At 37.5% G+C, this 23243-nt stretch overlaps 1 protein-coding gene across 6 annotated transcripts in view; it reads left to right on the top strand.

The window, feature by feature from the left end:
- GULP1 (GULP PTB domain containing engulfment adaptor 1) overlaps window positions 1-23243 on the top strand; it is a 153202-nt gene that overhangs the window by 45172 nt on the left and 84787 nt on the right. For 2 of the 6 annotated variants that reach the window (XM_064452033.1, XM_064452034.1), the window contains one exon: window positions 5447-5564. The exons of 3 other annotated variants lie outside the window; for them this stretch is intronic. The gene's annotated coding sequence lies outside the window, so the exon portion shown is untranslated. Of the gene's footprint in view, window positions 1-5446; window positions 5565-13789; window positions 13947-15172; window positions 15327-23243 lie in introns of those variants that run through there. One more of the 6 variants, XM_064452035.1, reaches the window with a different exon arrangement.

Below are 23243 nucleotides of genomic sequence, written 5' to 3'. Positions count from 1 at the left end.
ATTGTCAGCATTAGTTTGTGGTAAGTAAAGCCAATTGTAACATAACATACATAGGTACCAAGGTGTTGAGACATAGAAGGCTTCTAATCTTATCTATACAATAGCAGGTTCTTTTTTACATCTGCGGGACCAGAATATCTATAAAAATTATTTTCATGGACCTGCAAAAGAACAACAACATGAAATATCATGCAAAAGAAAGAGACTATTAATCACACTGAAATTTTGTAAGAATGTAGTAGGGGATGCATCTATGAACTGAAGAAGATAAATCAACAGGGATGGGTGTAACCTAGGTTGGAAAGGAGAGTCTAGTTGAGACTGGGGGCTGTGGAGACTGTTTTGTTTCATGTGGATTTAAGGTTTGGAAATTTTTTTGAAATAGTATAATCAAGATAAGTGTATCTGCACCAGATGTGCTGTATGTGTCCACGAGGACAAGTGTGGTTATTCATCCAAGAGTTTTCAAAGAACAAAGTTTAAGTTGTTTGGAACATTTTGCTCTGAGATTATGTCAAGCAAACTGTACCTTGCACAGATTTTATAGCCTTGACTAAATGCTGTTTGGTGTCTTCTAAAATGGGCATAGCTTCCATTAAGCTGTAATTATAAAGAGGCATCTTCCCGCTCTTGAATGTGGAGTAAAACCAGAATTTTTAGAAAGAACTTCTACTACGTACTGGGACTTTTATACTTTGGCATGTATTCTGGTAGTTGAGTTTCTTCCCTTTACATGTGGTGTTATAAGATGTGGGTGTACTGACCTGTGCATGATCACCAAACCTTCTTACTTAGGTAAGTGAAAAAATTCTTTACAATTCTTATATATATGTGTGTGTATATATATATATGCACTTATAAATAGTTTTATTTTTATTGTGATAATCAGAAGGTGTAAATGAAAGTGGAAAAGAAAAGGGACTTCCATGTCTTTCTCTAATTCCAGTTTAAGAACCTCTCTGCATGATTTCTGCAATGTCTGTGCTTTGAATATAGCCAGTGAATTGCCTTGAGTTCACATCTGTTCATTGCCTGCTGCACATCTGAGTCGTCCTGCTGAGCGCTGCCTAATAAATGTAGTTCTTGAAATACTGGTTACAGTGACTGTGAACAGTGCAATATGAATGAGTTTCTGAATAACAGTTTGCAGGCAGGAAGCTACGACCATGGCTTCAGGTGCTGTAGGGTGAACTACAAATAAGCAAAAAAGAGTAGACCCATTGAGTCAGTGATTCCCATTTCCATTGCTCCTTCTGATTCAGCCTTGAACATTGCATTAATGAGTGTTGCCTTCCAGAGTGTCCTATGACCTTTTCTCTTGTTTTGCTTTTACTGTGGAAAGTACAGTTGGAATACTGTTCCCAAATAGTTACAAGAAAAAGTACAGAAAGGCAAGTAAGTGTTTAAACTTTTTTTTTAAAGCACGGTTTGAATCTCATGAGTGAGGGTTCAATATAGGTGTGAGCAGCACTTAAATATGTGTTTTAGGCTTGTTTTCTGGGTTGGATCCGTGTGAGTAGACAGGAAAATGTCAGAGTAGATGCTGTCTTTAAAACCTGAGTTTGCAGAGGAGGGGCTGAGGATTTAGGGCTTCTGCTGTCTTCAGGCAGATAGAATGTGCTTGGCTGTACAGGCTCAAGTAGCGCCATAAAGTCACTGCATGTGGAATAGGTTAATGATTTTTATCTTCTGTCTGGAATATCAAACGGTACAGATTTGAAGTGGAAACAAAAATTCATTATTGCAAAAGCTGAAATTACCACTTCTCTGCCTTTTGCAATTTTTTTTCTTAAAGCAAATTGTAAGAAATAGAGCATCGGTGTGATGGTGTAGCATTTGCTTGTTGAGTTCAGTACTGTCATGATGATTAAATGGTACAGGATGTATTTCGCATTAGATCAAGGGAAAAATATATTCATATGTTGTAACTCCAGAACATACTCTCTAACACAAATGACCTTCAGCATTTATTATGTTGGTATTCCTATAAGGGCGTGATAGCAGCAAGTGAAATAGGTGAGCATGATGTATTGCATAATTACTAAAATTGACGCACATTTTGTTTGGCAGAATAACAAGGCAGTGAAATTAAATGTTGTGGTGCAGTATACAGCCTGTTAGAAAATTTTTCTGATGTACTGGGACTCGGCTTTTATTCTACTAGTATACTATATCATTAGTCATACTTTCTGGGTCTTTTTTGGACTCAGCTTACCAAGTTACAGGAAGAGCATGAAAGGCAAAATGTATTATTGCTTATTATAGAATGAGAGGTAAAATAGCAAATGCAATTAATTTTCAGATTTTCTTTTTCTTTTTTTTGTGAAGAGTTGTTTTTTAGAGGACTTATCAATTGTTTCTTAATTAGAGGTTTATAGGAAAAATGAAGGAGAAAGTCATGGTGGTTTTTTACTAACTTGTTGATGAAAAGCTAGTAATGAATGCGCAGCATACACAAACAGTACAAATCAGCATGTCCAAAGGACTTACCGTATTGAGTATTAAAGGATTTAGTTAATGAACTTGCTGAACCACTGGTAATTGAAGTACATAGATAACTGATACTATCAGCAACTTGCTGGATGAAGTAATTTGGAATATTAGTATTCAAAGATAATAACTTTTGGTAGGTCTGACTTTAGTCCATAGTGGCATAAATAGAATAAGTAAGCACCTGGTGCAAGGTCCTGAAGCTTTTTTGCTCCTGGTGCTATTCTTCTTCTTGACTAGGAAAACAAAATCAACAAAGCGCTTTTACCTAAAATAAACTTTAATTAAGAATCTAGGTCTAGATTTTGAGTAATATTTGATCATGTGCCTAGCTTTCAGTAGAGACAATGAGAAATTAAATATGAGCTTAACTGTCTTACTGAACTGAGACCACAGTAAAAACTTCAGAATTTCACTCTTGTAAATATCAAGTGCATGTGTGATTGTATAAAGTCTTAGAGATGACAAAAATAAGAGGATAGTTCAGACAATCACTCAGTATCAAGTCTATCTGTTTTATCGCTGTTTCTTCTTGTGTTTCTATGAAGATATAAGGGTGATCTAGTGATAAGGGTTACATGTTTGATAAGGAATTGAATGCTTATAAATCATCATTTTAAACATAACAGAACACTGTAGCAGTCTTGAAATTGACAGCCCCCCAGCTGAGTAACCCTGACAAATTATTCCCATTTCAAATAGATTCTGAGCCAGTTACTGAAATTTTACTTGAATGAAATAAGGAGACACAAGCTAAAGAAAACAATATATGAAAACAAATGGAGAAGTATGGTTGAAAAGGCAAACCAAAACAAAACCCAAATGACTTTATTTTGAGTGAAAGGGAGAGACCTAGCAAGAAAGCTACTTCACCCTTGAGAAACAGTAAGAATACTTGAACCCAAATAAAGCTGCTTGTTGTAGTCTTGGGGGAAAGTAACAGTTGCCATCCTTATAAATTAGCCGAATCACTGAAAACTCTAGAAGTTCAACATTATTGAGAACCTCCTTTTGATTTATTTTCACTTTTGTTCCTTAATTTACAATTTCACTGTCAAGGGTACATCCCTTAAATTGCTATATACTTTTCTTCCAATTTCCCTAGATGATACCTCTGGTGTCTTCACTACCTAAGGTAATGGCAACAAGTGCGAGGTTTATTTGTTTCTTTGGAAGCAAAAAATCCAAACAGACTTTGTGCAGCCTAGGACAATTTATGTATGTTACCTCCAACAGGCTGCAGAGAGCTAATAGCAGTGTAATAACCAATGTAAACATCTCCCAAGTACCTTGTGAGTAGGTTTCTGTTCCTGATGTGGTGCCAAAATAAATTAGTCTAGCTGTGGCTGGTACTATCAAGTAGCAGACCATAGCAAACCCTTTCCAGCCTTAACAGGTGTTAACAAGGCCCTTCAAGAAGGGTAAGCTGAGAAAAGGTCAGCAGTGAAACTGGATGATCCTGTCCTGTTGAGCTATATGATGAAAGAATTTTGGGGTGTGTTTTGGTGTGTGTGGTTTTTTTTTTTAATTGTATCGCCTATTTATTCATTGGTGTGTCAAGCTATAATTCTTTTTGGTGGGCTCTGTGCTGTAGCTGAAAAGCCTCTGACATTTGTGCTTCTCCAATTTGTAATTGAAAAATGAATTAAAAATCCTTGAATGGAAGAGCTTTGTAAAAGCTTGACTGAAAAAAAAAATTTATAAATCAACTTGGAGGGAGTTGTTAAATAAGGTGCTAGAGGCATTGCTGTCACCTGGTTTTACTTGCCACCTTGACTAATGACTTAAGAAAAAGGGAAAACATAATTAATGGAATTGATTTGGGTGAAACTCAGTTGAGAACTAATGTGACAATTAATAGATGAAATGGTACAAGGTAGGGAAGGACTGCATATTATGATGGGTTGTTGTTTGTTTGTTTGTTTTTTATCCTAATGTGAAGAAAATAAAAGAAAGCAGCTGTGTCAGGGAAAGAGGAATGAAGTACAGAAACAAGAAATGAAGGAAAAGAACTACCATGAGTTCATATTCCTCGCAATTTGAGTTTTTACAATAAGGACAAAGGATAGACCAATGAAAGGAATGTCTGCGTAGAATATGTAGAATCACTTATTGATTTCATGGATCAGGGAAGTAATATTCCCTGGCTGATTAGGTAAAATTCTAGGTCTTGATATCTCAACATCTGAAAGGTAACAGATCCAAGGAGATTGAAGGGAATAGTATAACTAAACACCTCAGTGCATCATCAAAAATATCAAGATTTAAATTGGTATGGCTTATCCAAATGTTCAGTAAAAAAGGTAAGAGTATTTTAAAATTCTTTGTAAACATCTGAAAATGGAGAAGATCAAGGAGTGAAGGCCAGGGTCGTTACTTAGGAGGAATCAGGTCATATTCTGCTCTCTGGTAAAACCAGAAACAGCAAGAGCAGACTTCTTTGACTCCTCGTTCTGCAGGGGAGTGGACTGTGCTTCCACAAATGCTAGGAAATGTCTGTAGAAATGGTATCACATCTTTTTTCAAAGTAATGGAGTGCAGTATTTTATTTATTGATTTATTGTTTATGATAAGACTACCAAACAACTTTTCCTTGAAGGAACAGGATTTTGGTCTAATGCTGCATGTGGTATGCATCTCAGAGGGATTAAATTAATAAATGGTCAAGCTCCTGTTCTCTGTGTTAAATGGTTATTTTGTTGGCGCAGGGCAGTTGTGGATAAGGATATTAGGGAGAAAATATTTGAATCAGAATTCCTATTTGAAAATACATTTTTATTGCTCTCAGCATTTTAGTCTGTTTTAGACCTTTCCAGCAGAATTCTATTAAAAAGATTGAGTGAAATATATTTCCATTAAGCTGTTCACACTAAAATTCTTAAAATGAGAAAATAATTTCTGTGCTTTGATAATACACTACTTCCCAACTAATATCTGTTGTTTCTTTTTATTCTAGTACATAAACTATAAAGCAGCAGTAACAAAGGTTCAAAAATGTTGACAAATGAGTGATGTATTCCACATGAGAATTAGTGTCTACTCTGTACCTTGGCAAGAAATTTGAATGCAGAAGGGTAAGCTGTTTTAATTGTTGCTATGAGCTGCTTTACAGAAAAGGATTATGCAAATATTTGAATTTTTCTTGCCTGAGTAGAGGGTCGTATTGTTGGTGGTGTTGTGTTTTGGTTTTTTTTTTAAGACTGGAATGAATGATTCAAGTTAGATTCTTTTTTGTTTCTTTTCCATTTTAAGTGCTTGTAACAACGCCAAAAAGCTAAGTTTATAGACTTCGGCGGTTAGAGAGGTCCTCCTGTCCTTTACCCCTACTAAACAGGACGCTTGACCTGAAGTCAACTGCTGTGGGTATGGCAGGACCAAGCTGCTGACCCAAAGCCCTCACAGTCTTCGTAACTGTTTCAGGAACCCTGTTGTTGAGTGAGAGATGCTTGTTGGCATGACTATAACAAATGGGCTTTTCCTCTTTTTTTGATTTTTTTTTTTTTTTAAATGTCCCTCCCTTCTCTATATCTGATAACTCAGTGCTTAGATTGAAAACACTGCTACAGTCCACTGAAGCTGCAGTCTCCTTGCTTCTCTTTAGTGTGGAGAGGAAGGCTTGTCTGCATAGAGAGGCAGCACCTGTGTAGCTTCCATCGATTTATTGGAAAAAAGGGAAAATTTGGGGACTTACAATGCTATGGAGAAGAGTGTATTTATGGAAGTGGTTGTGATATACTTCTCAAAAACATTAAATGAATCTTACTGTTGTCTAAGTGTGCCTAGGGAACTAGGAGCCTTTGGAAAACTGAATGTTTAGTTTAGCTCAGTGAAAGGAAGGTAAGCTAAAACTATGTAGCAAATATTTATCCTTTTGATATCTGTATAAGCAAAAGCATTTTTTTAGCAATCTAGGGGTTGACAAAAAAACTTTCTCTTGGCTTCCTTATTTCAGTTGCAGCAATGTGCTTTAGAGCAAGTGCGTATCGCTTTATTTAACTGTAAATCCAAAAATCCATTGAAATATCTCTGAGAAAGTGTAGAGCTAAAGTCAGATTAGGCTGAGCCAGTGTGTTGATGCTGTAGGCTTTCCCTAAGGTTATCTTTAATCTGGCACCAAGCTGGCTATTTCTATGATATTATAGCCTCCTCAAAGTACTGGCATGATTTCGTTACTTCTCAAAAACAGATCACTAGTCTGCAGTTCCCTTCTGTATCTTGATAACCTCAATGTAGGTGGTATGCAAATACTGTGTTTCAAGTAAATGTTCCTTGGATCTGAAATTATTGGTATGGTGTCGTCTTGTAGGATGACCAAGGATGGCTTCAGTTACTGCTGGTTCTCAGGAAGTCGGTGTGTGTGTTTATAGCTTTGTGCTCTTACTTTCCAATCCCACCTCATACAGGTCCTATGGTTCTCATTTTTTGCATGATTGGGATGAAAGGCTGTCATTCTTGACTTTCTAAAATAAAACAATGGGTATACAAGTCCTTAGCTTTCTTCCTTAGACTCTTTCAATACTTTCAACAAAGAACTCTTGCCTAAGATCTTTCTCATGGGACAGATGGGAACTTAGACAAACGAAAAAAGAGAGATGTGTGTCTCTGAGGAAAAATAACAATTAAAATAAAAAACCAAAGGTTACCAGTTGCGAAAGAATCTTGTATCCTGGGAACAAATGGGAGGAGGTAGATTATGTCTTTCTGACAACAACTCAATCTCTCCCACATAAGTATGGGGTTCTCCTTTTATCTCTGTGCTTGAAAAAGACTACCTAATAGGTCTCTCCTTCCACAGGATGGGGCAAAGGCATACACACTGGTGAAAAAATGTTGTTGATGGGACTCAGTACCAGTCCAAAACACAATCATTTTGTAGATGTAGACTTACTTGAAACAGATTTTTTTTTTTTAAGATGCTTAGATATAAATTCTTTTGCTGATTTGCAAGCAGGCTTATGTAGTATCGGGAATTCTGGAACTTAAAGACAAAGCTGGTTTTATGTGCAAAGTCCTTTATTTTAAGAACACTGAATCCTTGGGCTTTTAAAGGCATATGTAGTTTTAGTGCCATCACTTACTGAGTACATGGAGAATGTAGCATTGCAAAGTTACAGCAGAAATTGCATGTAAAATGCATAGGCTTGCACACAGAAATCTTTAGGGCCAGGATTAATCATTGGCATTATCAAAATCAGATGTTGACCAGTGACAGGATCTGGAAACTCCAAAATGGTGAACTTGTAAATTCACTGTAGTGAACTTGAGATGTTTCAACTTACCTATGTTATTTTGCAGAGGGTTACAATTTATTTTTGCTGCAGCAGTAATGTACTGCAGTAGTAAATGGTAGGAGGTTCTAGCATGCATGACCTGGTTCAGCTGGATAACACTATTGATTTTTTTTTTTCAGTGCCTCTGCTTTAGTTAATTTTAACTTCATTTTCTGATTCTTGATTAGCTCAGTGGTAAGTTGTCATTACAGCATTCAACTCCCTAAGGACATGATCTATAAGGCAGATTTTTCCAGTGGAGGGTCATGAATCAGCTAATTTACACATAATTTAAACAGCAGTTGGCCTAACACCCTGAAGTGGAATTTGAGATACTTGGAAGTCCAAGAGTGTAATACCATAAATTAGTGTTAAGTACTCTCTTGGAGACCTGTGGGAGTGGCCGGTGGGACACATAGTGCGCCTTGTGCTCTTTTTTCTATATGCAAATACAGTTAAAATTTCAGGTAAGATTAAGAAAGCAGTTGTACTTAATGCAGAATTGCCATTTAACATTGGGAAAGGTTTGTTTCATAATATTTGTTTGCCCAGAGTCTGTATTTGGATTTATGTTTTTAGTAGCCTATTCAAATAAATGAGCATAATGAAGATATTTCTATGTGGTTAGAGCAAGCTAATGAACGCTGACATTTGCATTTTAGTGATGTTCTATGCTTCTTGTAAGTTTACGACTGAGCTACGTTTAGTTACTTATTAAAAATTGTTTTAAGATACAGAGATTTTGTCTCCATGTTAGCATCTAAATGGCTTTGTCAAGCTGAGCTGATGTCTCTGAACGCTGTACTGAGGTGGCAGATTGAGGATAAATGAATTGAATTTGTCTCTTTCCTGACTATTTTTGGCACGGCCCTTCTGTGGACTGAGGTGTGCCTATTGCTTTACCCAAGAAAATATTGTTATTTACTGAAAGATTTCCTATGTACATTAATGCTGTTGTTTCCAGTTCAGCGCCACGGTACAAGCCGGTGTGGAAGTTGGCAGAGATGGCTCTTCCACTTTCTAGTACTTATTGTCAGCCTTTACTTTTTCTTGGCACAGGGTAGGAGAAACTGCATTTCTCTCTTTCGCTATTTCTACCAAGCTGCCGCCATATCTCCTGACTGTCTGCCACCGGATCTCTGCTTCCGCTTCCAAACAGCTAGACTGGTTTTATCACTGCTTTTTTCTTGGTTCCTTTTATTGCCCGTGGTGCTGGCAAGCAGCCAACCAAGGCTGCAGCCAAATGACACAAAATGTAAAATTGCTTCCAGGTCTGTTTCAAGGTATTACCTTGAGCTGCTTATAATCACCAGCAATCCTGCCATTTGGGGGAGAGTCACTCCTTTTTAGAGGGCCATTAAACTTCTGAAAGTTTGCAGGTGGTGAAGATTCTGCCACATTTCTAATAATATTCTTCTTTGTAGGCAATTATCCTTTTTTTTAAACCTGCTTCTAGGTTGCATTATTTTCCTTTTTAGTTTGGCATTAGGCTTTAGCATCTCAAAGTCAAGCAGTTACATAATTTTAAAACTTTTTTATCTCAGACTTTTTTCAGTATTATTAAAATAAATGGGTGCATTGCAGTGCCTTTTGGCATAATGTGTAAGGTCAAAATCTAATTACCCTTTAGCTGAAGGTATGTTTGAGATGTGTAATTCTAGTTGCTTTATCCCTGTTAATTTAAATAACCCCAAGAACTGAGGACTTGCCTATAGAAGAGGAGGATTCATCAGTACCAACATCTGCTCTGCCATTCAGAAGTGTCAGCAGCTGGGGAACCTACTTGATGCAGTTGAAGTTCCTGGATGCCCTGCTGCATCAATGCCCCAGTCCTTAAAATCTGCTGCAATTTGACAGAACAGCCTGGTTGACTTTATTCCTGACGCAAGGAGTGAAATGGTGCCCCAGCCACTCACTCCCCAGCATGCCAGGTTGTTGGAGGTAGGTGTGTCTTAAGTGCCTTCCAGAAAGGCTGTCAACAGCCTGAGTACATGTAATCTGTGTTTAAAAAAGCAAACAAACCAAAAACTCAATGGATTTTTTTTCTTGCACTTGTGATTCGTCCCAGTTGCTCCCACCCCACAAATATTGCTTGAACTGTGTTTGGAAGAAATCCCTGTGCACTTTGCCCATTTGCCTACCTAAATGCTTACTTGGGTTTATGATGTTCTGCTATTGAAATGTTTCCTCAAAACTGCTTGCTTCTTTTCTTACCTACAAGAAAACACAGTATCTGGCCTTATTAGGGATACATAACGGCTATTGCATTCTGCATTTACAGAGGTATACTTTTCACTACAAGTAAACAGATGATTTTGTGAGACAGCTCTATAGTATGTTTTATTTTTTGTAGTAGAGATGTAGACAGAGAAGTTACGCTGCCCTCCTCTATCCAACCCTCAATCCTGTTTTTAAATGCAAGCCTGTTCTTCCCATACTTTTGAGTCATGGTAAAGCATTAAATAAAAATCCAGTCAGTCCATCTGTGGTAAGCAGCTCAGTGGCTTTGCGCAGCAGATATTTATTAGGTAATGTCTTTTTTTTTTATCTGACACTTGTTATGTGATATGTGAAATTGAAAGACTTCGTTCTAAACTTCCAAATGCAATCTGTTGCCACTTCATATTTTCATTTATAAATTATTTTTAATATCTCTCTCCCTAAAGTTAACATTCCTAACAAGTAGGAAGGGTTTTGTATTTTTTATGTCCTCCTGGATTGAAAAGATCAACTGCAATATTTTTTTGACTGCTCTTGGGACAGGGAAAGAATTACATTTCACATCTCAATGGTTATGGATTTAGCAGGAAAACATAAAATATTCTTGTTAAGAATCAAGGTACTCTATTGTAATTCATGTTGTATTTATTTTCATATTGTTTATATATTTGGGTTTATATTTATAAATCACTGCCTGTAATTCAGTTCCAGAACTGGCAAGTACACAGTTTTGGTTATTGTGTGATGAGGCTCTTCGGTTCTGGCCTTTTACAGACAGAAGTACCATAACTAAATTAAAAAAGGTTAATAATAGCATAAATATAAAAGCAGTGAAGTGCTTTCCAAACTCCCTCCCCCCAGCTTTCGGTTACTTCCTTTTTATAATAAGAATAAGTTGTCTCTTTCTTATCTTTAACTGTGTTGTACCACAGAAGTGGGAAGGCTGGAGCTCCCCAAAGTGTATTCAAGGTCCTCGGTGTACTAGAAATCATGTTTCCACAGTTCTGCAACTGTATTTCCTGATGCTGTTATTGCTCCTGGAATGGAGGTACAAAGACCAGCTAGGCTTGAAAATGTTCATGAAACAATGTGAGCAATGATGAGTTGCTTCACCTAAGTATTGTCTAGGCTGTAAATGACCTCGTTCACAACATTTTGAGGGGTTTTATTTAAGTGTCTACTTGACAGCTCAAAAACTTTGTGAATTATTTAGTCATTAATAAAAACTTACCTAACTGGCTCAGTAGACATGTATCCTATTTAAAACACCTCTTTTTTGTGTGTATTTAAGTGACCGTGGAATTTGAGGTGAAGATGAAAAATTCAAAAAAGGAGACTTATGAATAAAAGTGACTGAATCTTGCTAGATTTAGAACAAAATCTACTTTAACAGACAGGAACACTTTTCCTGGATGAATTTAATCCTTTTTGCAGACTTATTGCCCCTAAAGTAGTTCTCAGGCATGTCCATTATAACGTGTTTACTCTGCCATACTGGGACATTAATAGGTAAGACTCTTAAAATACGCCTGACTGCCCCTCTGCCTTTGGCAGTAGTCATGTCAGCAGCTCAGGGCTGAGGTGGCAGCCCTAAGGAGTGGGTGCTGTATTATGATGATCTATGAAGAGTACGCTGTTACCTTTGAATAAATGACACGGCTCAGTGCTTTGCAATTTTTTATCTCTAGGGTACTGTATATTTTGTGGATTGTGATTCACACGATGTTTCAAGAGATTCCTGAACGACAGTGTTCATCTAAAACTGCCAGTCTTAAGACTCTCAGGTTATTCCTCCCCTCTGCTGAGTTATTCAAAATTCAAACTTGAATCTGAATATTCTACATCTCTGATAGTTTTGAGAGAATGCCCACACAGAAAAACACAGCGCGTGTTTCTGGGTGTTTGCTTCCTAGCACCTGATTCTGTGCATTTTCTATGTATGATTTTAAATATGATCTCTCCAGTATGTTCTATCCTTTACTGCTACATGGTGGGAGAAGTGTGTTCCCCTGGGTATGAGCCTCTGTGTCTTTGCTCTCCTACCTGTAAAATGTAACTATGACCTATGAAGCTGGCACACCCTTATGTGATTAAAGAAAGTGTCAAATATTATGATAATGGTAGCTATATGGATATTTAAGAAGAACAGAGAGCAAAGCCAGGTGATTTCCTAGTAACTCTATTGCCATTGAGCTTAGATAAATGATTTCCTGCGGTTTAGTGAATTTCTGTTAATCAGATAAGCTGTGTTAATTGTGCAGATATGGCTTCATGAAAAGAACAGGATAAAACACAGTATTTTAACCTTGAGTGAAAGGGGTAATTCGTTAGTATTTCAGCTCAGTTGCATGACTTAAAACAAAGGCAAATTTAAAGGCAAGTTTATATTTCTTATTTCTTTGGTTTGGGGAGTGGTGGATTTTGGTGCTCCTAAAAATACCCCAGACTGATAACATGATAAAGCTGACTTTGTACTTGGAGATATCACAAAATTGTATTGTTATACAGCTTGGACTGCACTAAAACCTAGTGTAGACTTTAGTGGTGGGTAACAGAGAGCGTTTGAGCTATGTTCTTAGCCTTTACAGGCATATTTTGTGCTCAAATTTTGATGCTACTGGGTAGGTGTCTTTTCAGCAGCAGCAATGCAGCTTATTAACTCTTGCTGAAGAGGCAGATGCACAATTCTCTGGCCAGAAGTCTATTGAATAAAGCTAGTTCTCAAAATTAACTTTTTGAACAGGAAGAAGTAGCAATGTCTGCTAGAAAGTTTTCATTTATCACTGAAGAAGTTCTGTACAATCTGGTTGCTGACTTTTTGAGTCTAGAAAAAATATCAATTTGAAACTGGTAGAATACAGATAAGTAAAAAAAGTATTAAAGGGTGGTTCTTTGTATGGGTAAAAAAAAACCCAACCCCCCCCCCCCAAAAAAAAATCAACAAAAAAAAAAAAAAACCACCACATTTTGACTTTGGGAAGAAAAGTGCAGATCTTCTAATGCAGTGAACTATCAATTTAGATAATTTTGATCAACAGATTGTAATGGAGTAGTCACAAAATAGGCAAATCAATAGATGTAAATGTCACAAGTAAGGTTGTTCATCACCCTGAGCAAAGCAGAGATTTGGTTTCATGTGAATGAATCTATTCAGTGCTGGAGACTACAGACACAGTGCCAGAATGCAGATGTGTTTTTTTTAAAAAAATTAACTCTCCTGAATATGAGTTGTGGGGCAAAGTTGAAAGTGATACATGGATGAGAATTCATGGTGAAAATGCTTATCTCATGCAGAGCACCCTAGGGAAGATGCATAGGAAAGTTTTACTGGTTTTGTATGCATGTGTTCCCTTTTGCTTTTAACTAAAAAAAGGGAAAAGAAAACCATAAAGAGCAAATATCATCCTTTTGACAGAAAGCTATCTAACAGTGCAGACCTGTATTTGTATCAGGCATTTAGACCAGTCCCGCAAGATCTTAAGACTGCAAACATTGTAAATAATGCAGTGGCAAAGTATTTGAAGACAAGATCTCCCCTTAGTGTCATGAAATATCAATAGAAAGACACCAACCCAAAGACACTATGATGAATGCAAATAGCAACAAACAGCTGAAGAAAATAGTATGGTAAATGTATGATTATTTCCTAAATCAGATAGTTGAGCAGAATTCAAGATGTGGTGGTGAATTGCTCCTCCTCTTATTTCAGGCAGTTGCAGGAGAAACTCTTTGGATGTAAATTACTTAAATGAATAGGAAGAGTATCATTTGGCAAAGAACTTGCTCAAGTGACCTATTTATACTCATCAAAGCAAGACACATAAGACGCGAACAATATCAAAAGGATTCATTAAGCTTGGATGGCCAGCTAGGACCATTTGAAAGACAGAAAGCCTGCTCCTGTGAAGGACCCCAAAAGCGTAGTGGGGAGAATGACCTTACTGTAGAGCTTCACTAGAATCCATGGTGAGTGCCACAAATATGTAGAAATTCACTGACTCTCGGTATTAGCGTGGGCACAATAATCCTTGCCTCGGGGGCAGGGGGAACAGGTTAGGCGTGTCATCTGTCCCATTCTGTTGATCCTAGCTATGTTATTGTTCATAACACGAGGAATGGGGCCATAAAATTAGTGGAAGTTGGCACCCTCTCCTGTCTGTAGTTCCACTTTTTATTTTCTGCTTTGAAACCTCCACGGAGCTGTCAGTTAATGAAGTAGTTGTGTGTTCTTCTGTCGGAAAAATTATTTTCTGGATCTGTAGTAATGTTAGGCTCCCTATAAATTAAAGAAGTATCTAAGCTTGCTGTAAAAACTTGTCAAGAATATATCTTCATTTTAATGTGCTGAATAACTGCTAAAAATGTTTTCAGTTTAGAGAAATCTTTAAACAGTGAAACTCAGAAGTCCTGGATTTTACTGCAGCTGTCAAATTTTTTTCAGTGACATTGGGAGGCTGTGTATTGTCTGTCTTATTTATGCATCTACAAGACGGAATGATAATAATCTCATAGGAGTACTAATAAACTTTACGTAATGTCAATGGGTGCTTCTACATCCTTTGTTGAAAGATTTCATAAATGCTAAGTAGCATTATGGGAGAGGAAGCAGCTTCCCCAGGATTATCAAGCAACTACCTTCCTTTGGTATTTCTTTTTTTATGCCAAAGTAACGCTGAAGCTGGAATTGGTATAATCATTTGACTTTTTTTGTTCTCCTCCTCCTGGGGAATGGGACATGTTGGGTGGCTTATGAGACTCTTCGGAGAACTCTTCTTGGTTCATTTGCTTTAGTTTGAGGTTGCTTTCAAAACACATTTTTTCCTACTTGCTGCTTATTAAGTCCTGCTCTTTGGTTATGTATACGTATTGTAAATTAAACCTGCAAAATACATTTTGGTTTGCATTGGCTTGATTCCAACGATATTTGAAAAGTTTATACCTATTAACTGGTGTAGACTTCAGTTTGGGTGTTAGAGCCATCCAGGTTTCAGTAACAGCATGTTGAGGTTTTACTGCTTGAAAAGAATTCTTATTTTGGCAGCAATATATTCAGCAATATTCTTCTTTTGAAGGAGCTACAAAGTGTGCAGAGTATTTTAATTTGTCTCCTATACTAGTTATGCTCTCATCTTCTGATTTTAATGGAGTTATAAAACTTTGGTGGTATTAATAGTTCTTGTGCTTTCTTTAAGAAGTCAGAGTGTGGATATAATTAAGATAATTTCTGGAAGGCTAAACACACAAAGCTAAACGTTTTTTTGAAAAATACCACTGAGTTGTGACCAGCAAGGTATACTTTTGAAAATCCAGTTGGCAGAGACACGCATTCTTGGATGAAATAGAAAGGTGAGACTGATTTTGTGCAGTCATTTGTGCAGTGGAATTCCAAAATTATATAAATACAGGTAGTTCAAGAAATGAATTAGAGCTTGCATGATCACAGCCATAATAAGTGGAAGAAAAGGAGCATAGAGGTTTGGCATAGTGATTGGGAACTTCTGTCCACAAATACACTGCAGTGCTTAATGCCTCCATCACTTCCAGCTTACAGCAATACTTCCTCTTCTGTTCCTGTCCAGTTTATCAAGGCATGTAAGTAATTTCACATGTGATTTTTCTCTCCTAGCTGAAGTAATGCTTTGTGCTTTCAGTTTTCAAGGTAACTGCTAATTAGTCATCTTGATTTTAATCTGTCCCCCACCCCCAACTAAACAGAACTATTTTTTCTTGATATTTTTCTTTATATATGGAAATTTGTGGTTTACAGCAGTATTGTTGAGATATACTGATTTATTTATTTGACAAGTACAATTTTTCTCAAGAGTGACCTAGATGCTGCTGTTCTGCAACAGCTACATAATTTTCTTTGTTGTTAAAGGCAGAGTCAAAGACATCAGTAAGAATTTGGTAACAGTCCTTTTGGTCTGCATGCCATCAGCGAGCCAGTTAGAGTGCACATCTATGCATGTACATATATTTTCACACAGTTTCCAAATAATGGACTTTGCTAGAGTCATCTTGTATAATTTTTCCATTAAAACAGAATGGATTTTGGAAAAGCACAGAAAACTGTAGCTACAGTTGTGTTGTACTTCTGAGGAGGATTTTTATAGCACTGGGCTGGAGTGAATATTCCATATTATAGAAATTCTTATATGTTGCTGCATTTCTTAATTATTACCTTTGTGCTCAATTTTCTTTTTTTTTACGAAAGTTTAAAACTGCAGCAGAAGCAACACTCTAAGATTCTAATTTCACACAAGCTTGTACTTCTTCAGTAGTACTAGCTATTTCTTTTGAAATGAACTTCTGTGAAAGACATAAATACCAGTTATTTTGTTGCTACATGAATATATATTAATAGATAAAAATATGATTATAGATATGAACTTTGGTTTTGATTGTATAGCAACGTTAAACTGTTTCAGAAAAGGAGTATTCAAGAAATGTTTGTGAAGTCGTGTTTATATATGAATTCAAAACACAGAGTATTTTAATTTTCGTTAGCAATTACCAGTATTCTTTGTATGTGATTGTCCTGGATATAATTTACGTAATCTGAATAGTTATGCATGATTCATAAAATTGGCAACATAGGTGTATGTTGTTGGGGTAAGGAGGAGGAGAGGGTAGCATGTAGTTTGCTGTAGCAGTTGGATATAGGGTGCAGTTTTCTGTTGATGGCTCTGATTTCATTCCACCAGCTCATTCCTCGTTTTGTTTTTGAAAGCACCACTTTCTCGAGTGCTGTAGAGAGTCATTTTGTTTTATAGTTTTGCTGCAGTTTCTTCTCTTGAAATAGTGTCTGGTGATAACTATCTAGGAGAAGAATCTCTGTGGCTACTGTTGTGGTTTAACCCCAGCTGGCAACTGAGCACCAGGTGGCTGCTCGCTCACTTCCCCCTGGTGGGATGGGGGAGAGAATCAGAAGGATGAAGGTGAGAAAACTCATGGGTTGAGATAAAGACAGTTTAATAGGTAAAGCAAAAGCCACGCACACAAGCAAAGCAAAACAAGGAATTCATTCACTCCTTCCCATGGGCAGGCAGGTGTTCAGCCATGGCTGGGAAAGCAGGGCTCCATCACACGTAAAGGTTACCTGGGAAGACAACGCCTTCGCTCTGAACATCCCCCACTTCCTCCTTCCTTCCCCAGCTTTATATGCTGAGCATGACATCATATAGTGTGGAATATCCCTTGGGTCAGCTGGGGTCAGCTGTACCGGCCGTGTCCCCTCCCAACTCCTTGTGCACCCCCCAGCCCACTTGCTGGTGGGGTGAGGGGCAGAAAAGGCCTTGACTCTGTGTAAGCCCTGCTCAGCAGTAACTAAAACATGCCTGTGTTATTAACACTGTGTTCAGCAGAAATCCAAAACAAAGGCCCATGCTAGCTGCTATGAAGAAAATGAACTCTATCCCAACCAAAACCAGCACACAGCTACGTGTTGCAAGGATCTCATGAAAGTGTATATTGCATGCTGGTGGAGTTTTGCTCTTCATACAGGAGGACAGCTGTTGGCCCCCGAGAGCTGTGCTTTCCAAGGCAGTCAGCACCAGATATTCTGGTACTTAGTGCTGACTGGTAGGGATAGATGTTAAATATGAGTGAATATAGGACAAGCATAGTCAAATTATGGTCTTCACCTGCATAAATATATTTGAAAATCCTGTTTAAATGGGGTCATATTTGATACACTGTGAATCCATATGCTGAGTTCTTTCCTTTGGTGTAGCGAACCTTACATTTTTGAAAGGACTGAGGTGCTGCGAAACTCCTGTGGTTTTGCTTCAGTGACGAATCTAGTCACTGTGCCCAAAGCCATGGACCAGAGTTGGTAGCTCACATCTCTATAGAAAGAAGGAGAAAATAAACACCTGACATAGGCATTTGAGCCATTCAATAGGAAACTTTCAAGCAAGGGTCCATTCCTAGTTTTTAAACACTGTTCTTCTGAAGTCTGGGGGTTTTTTCTTTTTGGCTCCCCCCCCCCCTTTTTTTTTTTTTTTCAAGAGGAAAGCCTAAAAATTACTGTCTTTAAAAAAATGGCAGATGTTGGTACCTGCTTTTCACATCCCTCTCCTTTTACATCCAGTAGCTCAGTTATGGGATCAGTCACTGAATCTGCTGTTAGCAGTTGTCTGAATTTTCTTCATATACGTGGGAGGATGACCTGTATTTATTTCTTTCCTCTGGTTCTGTGGGTTCAGCACAGAATGGTGCCTACCTGGGGAGTGAATTGCCATGCATAGTGGTTTCAGAATCGTTGTCAAAGTGTCATATGCTTATAAAGGACAGGAGAAGATGCGCTTTCATCCCCAAATATTGGAGATGCCTCACTGAGGGTTTTTGTCTGGACAGTTGAATGAACTGTGAACATGGTGTTAGACCTGCAGCATGGAAGTTAATTGAGCAGGTCTTCCCAGTCCCAAGTAGCCAGTACCATTCGGTGTGTGATGCGACGAATGTTTGAGTCTAAACTTGTTGATCTATCATGCTTTTAAAAGCTTACACATTCTCCTTAGTCCCAACTGTGTTAAAAGATACGGGGCACTCCTATCCAGGAAAATTGAAGAGATTTGTCTTGCTAGCTTGGAAATTTTATTATTTAGTAGTCTATATCTCAGTGTACTGTTTCCACTAAATTACTCTAGGATGGATCACTTACCAAAACCTCAGAGTAAGTTTCATAATAACCGTAATAGTGTGCAAAACCTGAATGTTTTTCCTTCATGCACATTATAATGAACTACTTGAACACATACCTGATCTACAAGACAGATGAAGAGACTAATTTGTCGTAAGTATTATTTTGTCCATTTCACATCTGTGCTTTTAACTTCATATCGTACCCTTGTCAAAATGTTGGGATTATTCGGAATGTATTCAGAAAGGCTAAAGAAGATAAGCTGAAGGAATGTAATATAATAAAACCGAAAAACCAGCATAATCTAGTTTTCAAGACACTATGAGATTGACTTAGTAGAAGTGACAAAATGGATATTGCCAACTTTTCTCAATTTTGAAAACTGTCACAATCGCTTAATAAAGTCCATCTCATCTGCAAAAATACAACTTAATGCTGTCCTTGAGGCTAACCAATTAAAGCAAATATTCTGAATGTATTAACACTAATGATAAATCTATTGACTTTAATGGTAAGGGATTGTGTTCAGTATCATGGATTTTAAAAGTCTTTGAAGTGAATGACACTTCCTAAACTTTTGTTAAATGAATGACACTTCTGGATGTCATTGTTTGAGAAGTATGTAAAATGTTATTAAATTGGTTATGAGAAAATTAGTTGTTAGAAATTTGTATGGCGCTGATTTTTTTTCCTCCAACATGTGACCTTTAGCACTGGGAGGGAAGTGATGGTAGGAATTGGATTGTAAAAGGTAAGAAAGCAAGTGTGTATACACTCCGCATAGCACCCTGCATGCCTAGATTTATACAGGGTTCTGGTTCTGCTCTGAGGGAGAGTTGTGGAACAAGGGTCTGTAAAATAATTAAGACATAAAGTATGGACTTGAAGTACTGCAGATTAGTAAGTTTAAATAATGATACCGCCTTCTTCCCCTTCTGCCTCCACCCCCACCCCATGATTATAACTCTTTAGCACGTACTTCTCATTTCCATAAGAGGACAATCTGTTAATTTTGTACTGATGTTGTTCGTTAAAAGGAAAAAAAACCTAATCCCTCAAAAAACCCAAAAAACTTTTATAATGAACCCCCACCCCCCAAACTATGACTTCAAAGAGTTACCATTAGTATTGTTATAGTTCAGTGCTTTGGGAAAGGGTGATTATTTCTTTCACTTTGTATGTATAATAAATTGGAGCAAACCTATTGAGCTCCTGGAGAGAGGACTGTGGCAGAGAGAACATCTAGCGTGTACTGTGAAGTCTGTACAGGAACAAAGATAATACAGGGGTGTGTGTGGGGAAACACAGATATGTTCCTCCTCAGTCTTCTCTTCCCTGGTACCTACCTAGAAATTTTCTGGCTGCCTCTGTCTGAACAGACATCTGGGTTTTTCACTTCCTCTTAATTATCTTTTGAACATCCGTAATCAGGTTTTGAACTTCAATTAAGTTTTAATGCACATTGAGGGAAGCACGTAGAGTGGTCTTATGGGACCTGTTGTGCATGTGTGTACAATATATGTCTAATGTACTTTTCAAGTGTGGCCAAATATACTTCAGTAGACTAGTAAAATGATACCTTTTGTTAAGCTGTTGTACCTTTTTAAAGGATCTGCTAAATATGATGAGCTTTTCATTGTAAGTGAAACTAAACTAAGTTATTTCTAAAATTGTTGTGGTTTATTTGGAGATTACCTTTAGAGAATACCTAATGAGTCTTCCCTTCTCTGCCTTTTCAGCCAGCAGCACTTTTTACAATGTGATTGTGAAAATGCAATGAATAGAATAAATATAACCTTAAAAATTTCAGAAGGTTAACAAGAATTTGCTATTGATTGGAAACATGAAGATTTCAACTACTTCCCCCCCCAAGAAAATACAATGGAGGGTTTGAATTGCCAGTAATTAAACAAATAGCTTCTCTAGGTTATCTATTGAACAACCAGCTCTTCCAGAGGAGAAAGGATGATACCAACATATAAGTAACCATATTCAGTGTCAGGACATATATATTAATTCAATCAAGGACTGTGTCTGAAGTTCTGGAGAATTAGTTGTGCTGCGAGTTAAAAAGCTCGGAAGTCCAGTATCCTTTCCACCAGAACTGTTCTATTTTTAAAAGCTGTTCTATGTTTGCCTGTTCATAGAAGGTCCCATTGTTGAATCCCACTCTGTTGCTGTTAAAAACAAAGCACTAACAAAGCTCCCCAGGCTCTCCATCATCCATCTGAAAGTGTGGGACAGGCAAAAATTTTGTTCAGGTTACATAGAGATGATCGAATGGCTAATGGGATGTCAAGTACAGACCCTCTCGTCTGCAGGAGACCAAGATGTTTCCCATCTGTCTGTCTTTTGGGTGCAGATGGAAGTGGCCGAGCTCTCTGAGAGAAAACACACGTATAAAGCCTTCCAATAGTTAAAATCTGACATTTGTAAGTCCTTGTACATTTGTAAGTTTTTCTCAGCCGAGAAAAAAACCAGGCAGACATGACTGAAATCTTTCATGCTTCTCTAGAGACTGGTGCGTCTGGATTTGAGGAAGAAGGAAGCTCCTCTTCAGATTTCTTAAGATTTCTTAAGCAATCTTAAGATTACTCTATCATAGTGAACAAAAGAGCATGGATTTTTCTTGCAAAATAAGACAAGTTCAGGAAGAAGGGAATATTCTTGTTTTTAAAGTTACTCCTTTTGTTTCTACAATATAAACTTCAGTTGGTTCCATGAGTAATGTAACCTACTAATACATATCAGCATAATTATTGGCAAGCATAATACAAAATAATTGTTTACAGATAAATATGCTGAAAAATGCAATATTTTAAAAATTAAGTAACTTTTCTAATGTTTTAAAAGCCAGATCTAGAGAACTGCTATTGTGAAACACGTTAATTTTTTATTTCTCTGTTTTTTCTTAAGATTGTGCCATTAGCAACTTGTCTGAGGATTTATTGGTGCTTTCAGCAGTGTTAAACACATTTTGTTCAGCATTCTACTTCAACAGTGTTTTTTTTTTTTCTTGTTATATTTCTTGATATTGTTATTTCTTGTTGATGTAAAACAAAAGTTAGTGGTAACCTTGACTAAGGAGTTGTTTTTGCTGTCAAATGTCTCGGTGATATCCCCTTGTCACCTGTTACTCGTATGAATTCTTTTTTCCTGTTGAAAGCAGCAGGCTATTTTTAAGAAAAAGCTGCTTACCCAAAGCTTTTGGAAACTGGTATGAAATGTATGAGTTTTCTACAGATTTTCAGGTTCCTGGCCTCTGTTTGATGTTGATATTTATAGCAAAACACTACTGTTTCTTGTCCTCAGAGTTTCTGTGAATACTCCTCTAGCTTTGGCAGATCTACTCTGAGAAGTGCTTTACCTGTGGTCTGAAGGATTTCTTGCTGTGGGGGGAAAAACACTTCTCACAGTGGTACTAGGCTTATACCCGGTTGAGGGAGAAAAAAAAATAGTCCACGTGTGATTCTTCTTGTACCTTCCAGCTGGTTTCAGGAGCTTGGGGAGAACAGGGACTGTGATCTCTGTCAGACTGGGGGAATGATTTTAGCTCTCTGATAGGGTGTTCCTGCCTACCTCTTTCACAGAAAGAGAGTGAGCATATGGGAAGGTGAGCTATATATTAGGGCTGTGCTTTTCAGCTGTTTTAGTATTTGCCAGACCACTTCTGTTCCCCTGTACTTGGTGAGCCCTGATGACACCTCTGGCAATTTCACTGGCTCCAGGGCCAGCACGGCAGGTGAACAGTCCACCAGAATTGTTGTTTGCGCTCTGCCCCTGTGAGAATATCATCATCTCAACAGCAAGGTATACTTTGGTAGTGGGGAAACAAGACCATTAGGAGACAAATTCTAGACCAGTTTGCCCCCCCCCCCGCACATGTGAAAAATAACAAGAATTAACATTGGACTTTTGCACATTTGCCTCCAAGCCAGAAAGTGTGCCTAGAGCTTGATTCTGGCTAATGAATAGTTTTGAAAATTCTGATATGAATAAAACTTCTGAAGTAAAACTTTCCACTAACTTAATGGTCTCCTTTATGCTCCATTTGTGCTTCTGTGCAATTACAAAGCTCAAGCACAGGCTAAGGACTTCAGTTCACAGAAAATTGTTCAGTTTTGGTGGGGCCCAAAGAGCTGTGCTGCTTCAAAGGAAGAGAGATTATTCCTGCAAGTTCTTATAGTGCTAAACTTAAATGCTGTTGTTGCTTATAGTCCTATACACTAGTCTATTATCACTTATAAAGGGGACAAAAAATTTCATAACCATGAATGGAACTGCTTGCTTCCTGAATATTATGAAAGGCTGCACGTGACTGCAGGTTCAGGGTCTGTGCTCAGTTTTGTTCATTGATGTGTCAACACTTCTGGCTTTACTCTTTCAGAAGAGAAAGGGTTGTAGCAAGTGTTTCAGTTACTTGTCATATAAAAGGAAGGGGAATACATCATGGTATGATGATGTTTATTTGGTTTTGTGTTATCACTTCATGTAGCCTTTTACTATTATAATGTTTTCCTTCATTATGTCACATGTCAAACCAGGACAATATTTTCATGGTGTTTCACTTTAACTCGGAAAGAGAATTCTAAAGCTGTTACCATATTCCAAAGTTTCTC

Source organism: Phalacrocorax carbo, chromosome 5 (assembly GCF_963921805.1).
Source record: "Phalacrocorax carbo chromosome 5, bPhaCar2.1, whole genome shotgun sequence".
NCBI classification, from domain to species: domain Eukaryota; kingdom Metazoa; phylum Chordata; class Aves; order Suliformes; family Phalacrocoracidae; genus Phalacrocorax; species Phalacrocorax carbo.
The sequence above is the reverse complement of the archived record's forward strand: the minus strand, read 5'-3'. Positions and strand labels throughout refer to the sequence as shown.